This window comes from Herpailurus yagouaroundi, unplaced genomic scaffold, assembly GCF_014898765.1.
Source record: "Herpailurus yagouaroundi ecotype Mexico unplaced genomic scaffold, PumYag 250, whole genome shotgun sequence".
Lineage (NCBI taxonomy): Eukaryota > Metazoa > Chordata > Mammalia > Carnivora > Felidae > Herpailurus > Herpailurus yagouaroundi.
The window spans coordinates 11891854-11901834 of NW_024412467.1; the positions used below are offsets into that span (position 1 = coordinate 11891854).

General features: G+C 46.6%; 2 long non-coding RNA genes across 2 annotated transcripts; one reads left to right on the forward strand and one right to left on the reverse strand.

Annotated features, from left to right (window-relative positions):
• Window positions 1-402: 402 nt before the first annotated feature.
• On the reverse strand, window positions 403-2421 carry LOC121020474 (uncharacterized). Its single transcript, XR_005786149.1, has 2 exons — window positions 2288-2421; window positions 403-462 (listed from the first exon to the last, which is right to left on the reverse strand). It is a non-coding gene; the product is annotated as an uncharacterized LOC121020474 (long non-coding RNA).
• A 157-nt stretch (window positions 2422-2578) lies between these two features.
• On the forward strand, window positions 2579-6977 carry LOC121020473 (uncharacterized). The gene is made up of 3 exons (XR_005786148.1): window positions 2579-2666; window positions 3736-3919; window positions 6083-6977. It is a non-coding gene; the product is annotated as an uncharacterized LOC121020473 (long non-coding RNA).
• Window positions 6978-9981: the final 3004 nt, after the last annotated feature.

Genomic DNA, 9981 nt, shown 5'->3' on the forward strand with positions numbered 1-9981 from the left:
GAGTAACAAAAGGCGGCCTGTCTCCAGGGCAGCGGGGACAATCACTGCCTTCTCCCTCATGGCCCCCAGAGGCTGGCTAGCTTCAAGGGAGTTGCTCCCAAACCGAAACTGCCCCCCCCAACCCTTACCCCCAGAGCTACTCTTCAAATAAATGGAAGGACCTAGTTTAGTGGTCGAGGCTGGAGAGCAAAGCTGGGACTCAAATGTTCACAGCAGCATGGAAGAGAAAACACAGAAAGAAAGGCAACTCGGCTCAGAAGTCAAACAAAGACCCTTCTTGCCTTGGAAATGCTGAAGCCACTAGGCTGTACCAGCCCCCACCACATGCTCCTCGTTTCCACCCAAGCCCTCCAGTTCAGGGGAAAGACTCACCGAGGGAAAGGAAGATTAAATGAAATGCAATCCAGTCACTGATACGGCTGCATTTATTAATTGGCTCCGGAGGAGGAATGTTCAGTAAGACTGTCAGACATTTGATGACACCAACACATACAAAAGAGAAAAAAGGTAAATGAGAATGAACACTAATAAAAAGCCGTTGATGGGGCGCCTGGGTGGTGCAGTCGGTTAAGCGTCCGACTTCGGCTCAGGTCACGATCTCATGGCTTGTGAGTAAGAGCCCCACGTGGGGCTCTGTGCTGTCGGTTCAGAGCGTGAAGCCTGCTTCGGATTCTGTGTCTCCCTCTCTCTCTCTCTCTGCCCCTTCCCTGCTTGTCCTCTGTCTCTCAAAAATAAATAAACATTACAAAAAAAAATTGTGTGAAGAAAGAGACACTCTCAGATACTGTCAGTGAGAGGGCAAAGCCCCTTAAAAAGTTAATTTGAAAGTACCCATCAGTGGATGCCTGGGTATCTCAGTCAGTTGAGTGTCTGACTCTTGGTTTCAACTCAGGTCATGATCTGAGGGGTGTGAGATCGAGCCTCAAGTTGGGCTCTACTCTGAGTGTGGAATCTGCTTAAAATTCTCTCTCCCTTGGGCTTTCCCTTTCTCTCTAAAATAAAAATAAAATAAAATAAAATAGTACCATCAAAATTAAAAGTACACAAAGTCTTTGCCCCAGATATTTTTCATCCAGAAACTGTCTTACAAAAGTATTTATATACATGCTCCAAGATGTATGTGCAAGGATGTTTGCAGAAGCACTATGTGTAATATCAAAAAAAAAAATAAATAAATAAGGTCCAACGTAGATGGCTTTTTAATAGAGGAACAACTGTGATATGATGCCCATTCATAGGATGACATACATCTGAATGTACTGATAAGGAAAGATGCCAGGTATTAAGTGAAAAGAGTAAAGCTCGAACAATACGTGTGTTATAATGCCTTTTATGTCCCCAAAAGATTCCCGTGTGTTCACACGTGCACACATACTCACACACGGCATATAGAAGTGCATAAGGGGTCTGGCAGGAAGAGGTAATAGGGAGAGGTCATTTTTTTTTTTTAATTTTTTTTCAACATTTATTTATTTTTTCGACAGAGAGAGACAGAGCATGAACGGGGGAGGGGCAGAGAGAGAGGGAGACACAGAATCGGAAACAGGCTCCAGGCTCTGAGCCATCAGCCCAGAGCCTGACGCGGGGCTGGAACTCCCGGACCGCGAGATCGTGACCTGGCTGAAGTCGGACGCTTAACCGACTGTGCCACCCAGGCGCCCCGGGAGAGGTCATTTTTATAAGAGGCATATGATACCTCCGTAAGCTTAGAAACAACTTGTACAAAGAGAAGTAAACACGGCAGGTTAAATCCTACACATTTCATAAAGATCACATCGGCTCCCTTTAATTTAAGACAAGGAAACTAAAGATTCCTTGAATGAGAACACCAGTGTTCTGGTTTCTACTCTTATACTCTTTGAATTTATCACGTTCCTTCAAAAAAATCTTTTTAATGTTTATTTTAGAGAGGGAGAGAGAACACGCCTGTGTGCATGAGCGGGGGAGGGGCAGAGAGAGAGGGAGACACAGAATCCGATGCAGGCTCCAGGCTCTGAGCTGTCAGCACCGAGCCCAACGTGGGGCTCGAACCCACAAACCGTGAGATCACGGCCTGAGCCGAAGTCAGAAGCTTAACTGACTGAGCCACCCAGGCGTCGCTCTCCTGTTCCTTTTAAGTGTCTAAGTATTTTATTGTTTATGTGAAGCCATTTATCACAGCTGTTATCTTAATCGTAGTTTTGTTTATTTAACAACCACTGTTGCTTATAATGTATTTATCTAATACAGTTTATAGAATCACCATGCCCTTTACAGAGATTTGAGTATTATCCAAAAAAATCCTTACCTAATATTTTTCTCCAAGCATAAAATTTTCCCGCGATTTTTAGTCGCGTTTCTACCACAGCCGATCAAACGGTATATGTATTTCCGTGACTAGCACAAACACGCAGCGAGAGAGGTGGACAAGAACCGTGTGGGGCAGCTGGGGATAGAGTCCTGTTCTGGATGCCCCGGGGAGACCCAGGCTGCTCTCTGAGATCACATTCTAGAAACAGTGGGTGACGTGTACGTTTGAGAAAAAAACATCGCAAAGAGTCATCCAACCCCAAGGACGATTAAGGACAAACAAATATAATCCTGTCTGAGAACGAAGGAGATAACAGTGGACAAGGTGGATATTTCACTTCAAGGGTCCAGGATATATATTTAGAACTGGCTTCCAGGTAGGTAAAATTTGAGCCAGACTTTAAAGGGGTAGAAGCGACTTCAGGATGATCGAGGCTCTTCTTCTCCTGGAAGAATGTCAGATCGTTCGGACAAGATCTCAGATCACATTTCGTTTGCCTCATCTTTATTTGTTCAACATGGCTGATCCCAGAAGCCTTGTGAATTTCAGCAGAAACAAACAAACAAACGCGAAAACCACGGCTGACCCACTTTGAAAATATGGAAACTTAACGTTTTTTTTCCCTAAGGCTTTGACCAAAGTTTTTTTTAAGTCTAAAAATGGACTCTCTTCAGGCTTGAAAACCATTACTCAATATTTTAAAGTGGGTGCAATTTCACAAAATTACTTAGGATTTGACCAAAACGTCGAATACTTATTTACTACCTTTGATCTGGCGTGAAAACTACATTTCCCTTTTTCAAATAGGAGTCAATCAGAAGGACTCAAAGACAGGCCAGAGGTGGGTGAATTTCAGAGGCACTCGCCTCTTCCAGTGAGGATTTCTGCTCTCCATCCTGTTCAGAGCTTGGTGTAAATGCAGACAAAATGTGCTCATGCAAGCATGTATGTTCCATGTCATCAGAGCTGGAAACTTCTCTAAGGGAGGATCAGTACACGCCCCTGCTGTCAGATTAGCACCAAAATGTTCCATGGGGGAAATACGTATACGGGAGGCTTTTCATTGTCTCCTTTATTTTCTTTGCATTACATGGAAAAGCTATCAAGACGCATCCTTCGAAGGAGCAAGGCTTCTGCATCTTTGCAAGTATACGGTTTACCGGGGGTGGGGAAGGCGGGTACGGAGGCTTTGAGCGCCTCATTGCCCTCAGAAGTGCTTTCCGGGTTCACAGGTGGAGACGAAATGCCCGGCCGTGCTGATGTCACTCCTGATGAGGCCAGGCAGCGATCCAAACCTGCAGATCAATAGGGACGCAGATAACTGTACCAGGCCGCCTTCCCTGATTTCACTTTCTCCCCAGTCACACAGCCCCTCACTACGGTCATGCAGGTCAAAGGAGAGATCATGCCTAGGTTTCAGATACATACAACTCTTGTCCCTGCAGAGCCGACCGTCGTGAACTCCCGACGAACAAATGGAAAACGTGGCTCGCCACCCCAGTCCGGACAGCATCGTCATCACGGCGTGCACCCAGTAGCCTTGCTTTTTGCAGGCTGGGCACTTCCATCAGGCCAGCTCCACGGGCATGAGACACCACTGGCACTCTTGGATTCCTGACTCTGATTGCGGTGTGTGAGTGGGGGGGCGGGTGTAGGTTGGGAACGTTTTTTTGGATGCTTCGTCAGAGCTTGCTCTAAACATTCATGGAAAAGGACAAGGCCCTCATTCTTCCACGACGGCTCACCCTCATGTTAAGTGAGATTCCTCCAGGGGCACCTGGGTGGCTCAGTCAGTTGAGCGTCCAACTTCGGCTCTCATCATGATCTCGCGGTTCGTGGGTTCGAGCCCTGCATCGGGCTTGCTGCTGTGGGTACAGAGCCCACTTTGGATCCTCTGTCCCGCCCCCACCCCCCATCTCTCTGCCCCTCCTCCACTCACACTCTCTGTCAAAAATAATAAATAAACATTAAAAAAAAACCCGAGAATATTCTCCAGACAGGCCTTTCTGCACTGCTTCTACTGATGAGAAGTATTTATCGGAAGGCAGGCTTGGAGGTTCACAGAAGCCTTGGAAGTAGGAGCTTGTCTGAGCACTGGACCTCAGTCTTTCTTGGGTGGATGCGGCCAAAACCCCAGACTTGAAAGCATCTAATCATCTTGGAGCCTACTAGACATTTTGTTTCCCAGATGGATCATTTCCACCCATCTGGACAATTTGGACTATTTAATCGGATTGGGGGTTTACAAACTGGGATTAAAAATAAACAAAACCCAAACCTCTCTCACTTTTTGGTCCACAAAGATATCCTTAGTTGTACACTCTCTGCTATTCAATCAAGCAGATAAGAAACAGGACATTGAGAGGGCTGAGAACTACTCTCGCTCACTCTTTAACGGTGCTTGTCTGGATGCTTAATTAAAATCTTTTCGTCCACCAGTAGTGTTCTCTTCTCGTGTCTGGTCATGGGGTGGAGACATGTCAGTCCCTGGGCAGTTCTAAAGCCCCAGGGCATGGGCTAGCAGAACCAACTGGTGGGCAGAGCTGAAAGAGTCCCTAAATTAAAAAGGGATACTCAGCACTTCTCTTGAAAAGAGTTTAGCATAAATGTAACTTGTTATCAACTTCATATATGTACACAAATTGCAAGGTCAAAGAGTGCTTACTACAAGACATATAAAGAGAACAGTATCTTATGCCTCTAAACCCAACCCCATGCCCCAACCGCCAGGCAACCAATTTTTCATTCTTTTAGCGTTACTTCTGGTACTTAGCTCTGCTTTTCTAATGACCATGCTTGTTATTTGTTTATTTTTCCAAGTTAGATATTATCTATTGACTTTTTGTATCAAAGGATATATGGAGAATCTTGGAGGGAAAATCTTATAGACACCCACAGACACCCATGCTGTGCATGTTCTCCCCACATCCTCATCATATGATAATACACGGTCACCTTACAATTAGGTGTTTACATGTGACCATAGAAATTCTGTTCACAATGGAGATATATAGTTATAGCACATTTCTTTCTTCCCCTCCTCCTCCCCTCCTTCTTCTCCTTCTCCCCCTCCCCCTTCCCTCCTCCTCCTCCTCCTTCTTTGTCTTCCTCTTCTTCATCTCCTCCTTCCCTTCCTCCCTACTTTGCTTCCTTCCACAACTTTCCCGGGGCTAATAACTGGTTTATTTACTGTTCAATGTTCTATGTTCTATAACTAGTACTTCTACCAGATTCCTCAACGAAAGAGATCCTTTGATTTTCTTGGAAATGTCTCCCCTGGAGCCCTCCACCTTCTCTAGACTTGATACACGGCTATCGTCCTGGTATATGTCCTCATCATCCTCTGGAGAATTTCATTGGCCGCTCTCATTTTGGGGATCCCCTGTTCCTGCACCCCATGTCTTCCTTTCTTAGTTTATTCTCTTGTTTTGGTGGAGCATGGGCACCAAGCCATTGAAGGCAAAGTTTTAGGCATTGCATATTTGAAAATGTCTTGATCACTTGGGTGGAACAGAATTTTCGGTTGGAAAAACTTCTTAGAACTTCAAAGGGCATTGCTACACCATCTTCCAGCTTACAGCTTTGCCGCGGAGAATCCACTAGCGATCTGGGTTCCTGATCCTTTCTAACTTGCTTTGAAAGCTTTGGGGGCCTTCAGAATTTTCCGATTCTCTTGTTTTGTGTTGCATCTTATCCGACCCTCCTTTGTGTCTGCTATCCTCAAGCCCAAGGCGCCTTTGCTTGAATTTCTCTAGAAATTGAACTTGTTTTTTTTTTTTTCCTTTTCTGCAGGAATGGGGTGGTGAAGTCAGCTGGTGCCGTAAGACTTTCCATCAGCCTTCCTGCTGGCACCTTGATCACAGACTATTGCCTGTAGAACTGTGAGACCATAAATTTTGGCTACCCAGTTTATGGTACTTTGTCACAGCAGACCTAGGAAGCTAATATACCACCTGAAATTTGACCCGCTCTATAAAGTTGATCCATAAGAATTATGCCTGTGTCCAAAATCAGTTTGATCAAATTCAGTTTTTTAAAAAATTAACCATTGATCAGAACATACCAGTGAGGGTTCCTGGGCATGTACTTCTGTCTGTTAACCCGGCTTTGTCACCAGAACCTGGTGCATTAACCCTTCCTCTTTGAAGGGAAGCACATGGTCCTTCCCACTTTGACTAGTCCCTCTGATGCAAGGACCACTGAGCAATCCGTGTTCCCTCCTCCTGGAATTGGGCAAGAGGCCACAGTGTGTATCGTTCGCTGAGCCTGAGGCCTTGACAACAGCAGACAGCAGGGTGAGGAGCTCAGGTGGCTAAGCCGTGGGTCTTCTTAGGATGGGCAGGATATGGTGGCACCGGAAGGCCGAGAGTGTCCAGCAAGGAGAAGTCAAGCTCAGAACCCTCGGTGGCACACGTGCGAGACTGGGCAGGAGAAGAAGGACCAGCAGAGGAGGCTGAGAGGCAGTTGGCAGAAAGGTGGCAGGAAAACCAGGGAGAAAACATCTTAGAAGCCAAGGAAGGAAGGGCACTCATAGCGAGGGCAGCCTGTGCCCCTGGAAGGTCACAAGGTGAGGACCAAGACAAGGCACTGAATTTGCAGACTGGGAGCCACCGGCTTTTAGACACGCTGTCTCTGTGCCACGGAAGCTGGGTTAACGTGGAATGAGAGACGGGCCAGAGGCGGTGGAGAGGAGAGAATACAAGTGGATATTTTGAAGGGATCTCATGGTACAAGGAGAGAGAAGACAGGAGGCAGCATTAAGGAGGAGATTGTTCTCCTGGTTTATTAGTTTATTTTTAACATTGAGGAAAGAATGAACTGTTTGTGTTCTGAGGAGAGAGGAGAGACAGAAGCAGAAAGAGAGAAGAGATCATTAGGAAGGAAAGTCCCAGTGGAAGAGGCAGGAGCATGAGCTCAACGATGGAAAGGACCATCTCCACTGAGCTGAGAAAGAAGCACACGCAGATATAGACTCAGCTGAAGGGCTTTGGTTGGGGGGCAGGGGCAGGCAGGAGACCGGCAGAGCTCCGGGCTTCATTTTGTTAGGAAGTAAGTAGGAAGAAAGGTCAAGGGAGTCCTGGTTCCTTCCAATACTGTGACTTAGCACAAACTGCTGGCTCCCTTGCCCAAGACCAGTGTTGGAGAAACAAAAGAGGGAGACAGAAGGAAACAATGAAATAAAATTTGTTAATATCAAGATTTTAAAAATGACTTAAAAAAAAAGAAACACCTCCAAGTAGCTCATGGGTTGAAGAAATCACAATGGGAAATTTAAAAAACACGAAAGGCGGCACCTGGGTGGCTCAGTCGGTTGGCGTCCAACTTCGGCCTCAGGTCACGATCTCGCGGTTCGTGACTTTGAGCCCCATGGTGCTGACGGCTCCGAGCCTGGAGCCTGCTTTGGATTCTGTGTCTCCCTCCCTCTCTATTCCCCCCCACCCCCCACCATCCTTCTCTATCTCAATAAGAAACATTAAAAAAAAATTAAAATAAATAAAATAAAAAATACAAAGGACCGCGTGATAACGAAAACCCTACGCACTAGAACTTGTGTCATGCAGTGAAAGTGCGATCACAGTAAAGTCACAACATTAAATGCTTCTAGGAGTAAAGAAGAGAAGCTGAAAACGCATGCCTTATGTTGTCTAGCTTAAAAGGTTAGAACAAAAGAGTAAACCCAAGAAAGTGGAAGGAACAAGATTACAAAAAAATGACAGTAGAAAGCAATGAAGCCATGATTGAATAGAGAAGAACAATAAAACCGAAAGTCGATTTCTCTGGAAAGACAAAATAATCTCTGGCAATCCCCATCAAGAGCAAGAAAAGGCAAGGGGCGCCTGGGTGGCTCAGTCGGTTGAGCGTCCGACTTTGGCTCAGGTCATGATCTCACCACTCGTGAGTTCAAGCCCCGCGTTGGGCTCTGTGCTGATGGCTCAGGGCCTGGAGCTTGCTTCAGATTCTGTGTCCCCCTCTCTCTCTGCCTCTCCCCTGCTTGCACTCTTTCTCTCTCTCTCAAAAATACATGAACATTAAAAACAAAAAAGAGCAAAAGGAGGCAGGGGCATTAGCACTGTCACTGTGAGTAAAAGGGGACATGGGACAGACAAGCAGGGTCCAAACAATAGGGTAGTGCAGAACACATCAACAAGTTTGTGTCAACAAATTGAAAATGTAGACAGAGTGGACGAAACAATACATTTTGGGGGAATGTAGATAAGTGGAATAAAAAAACTGTATTTTTAAAAAAATATTTATTTTGAGAGAGAGAGAGAGAGAGAGCGAGAGCATGAGCAGGGGAAGGGAATGGAGAGAGGGGGACAGAGGATCCGAAGCTGGCTCTGTACTGACAAAAGAGAGCCCGATGTGGGGCTTGAACTCATGAACCATGAGATCATGACCTGAATCGAAATCAAGAGTCAGACGCTTAATGGACCGAGCCACCCAGGCAGCCCTACAGACTGTATATATTTTTTAAATTTTTAAATATTTATTTATTTATGAGAGAAAGAGAGAGAGGAAACACGAGCGGGGGTGGGGCAGAAAGAGAGGGAGACACAGAACCTCAAGCAGGATCCAGGCCCTGAGCTGTCAGCACAGAGCCCAAAGAGGGGCTCGAACTCCAAAAGGCGAGATCATGACCTGGCCGGACGTTAACCAACTGAGCTACCCAGTCTCCCCGCCCGCCCCATCCCCCTCCCCCCCACCAAATTGTATCTTTACAAAAGTAAAGCACTTGTAAACCCCAGTTTTGGTTCTCATGTTGGACAATAAGTTCAGGCGACTTTATTTACATAATGGTAATAATCAGTTATTTAATTCTTTTATAAGAGGGCCATGCGTGGGCCAATGGTCCCAGCGTTCTGATGGCCAAAAAGTATGATGAGTCCAAATCTGTACATTTGAGGCCTGAAAAGAAAATTCAAGAAGGAAAGTGGTAGGGTCATTTCTACCAGACCTGGGGAGCCGGGAGGGGGGGACGGGCTGTCTAGCTGCGGTGAGGAAGAAAAATTAAGGCATAGGGGAAACCCAGAGAAGAAAATGGAACGCGGTGAACAGCTTCTCTGTGACATGTAGTATGAGAAGTGTTTCACGGGGCAGGAGGAGGCTGCCTGTATAAGCCTGTATGGCCCCCTCCGTTCAGCTTAGTGATGGATCAGGGAGGTACCATCATCGCTGTGCAGAAGGCAAGTTATCACCAGATCGGTGACTGGAACTGCCTGTGGGAAGCTCACTACTGTCTACCCAAGGGTATTATCAACAGACCTCTTGTGTTTTAACGATCCCGTATTAACCTGCGAGGGCAGCCATACCAAAGTACCGCAGACTGAGGGGCTTAGACAACAGGAGTGTGTTATCTCACCGTTCTGGAGGCTCAAAGTCCAAGATCAAGGCGTCCCTACAGTTGGTTTCCTCTGAGGCCTCTCCTTGGCCGCTTTCTCCCTGAGTCCTCACACGGCCTGCCCTCTGTGTACACGTGCTCCTGGTGCTTAGCACCTTTTTAAAGGACCCATCTCCAGGGGCACCTGGCGGGGGGCTCAGTCAGATAAGCATCTGACTTAAGCTCAGGTCACGATCTCGCCGATCGTGAGTTCGAGCCCCGGTGGGGGTGGGGGGTGGGCTCTGTGCTGACAGCTCAGAGCCTTGAGCCTGCTTCGGATTCTGTGTTGCCCTCTCGCTCTCTGCCCCCCCCC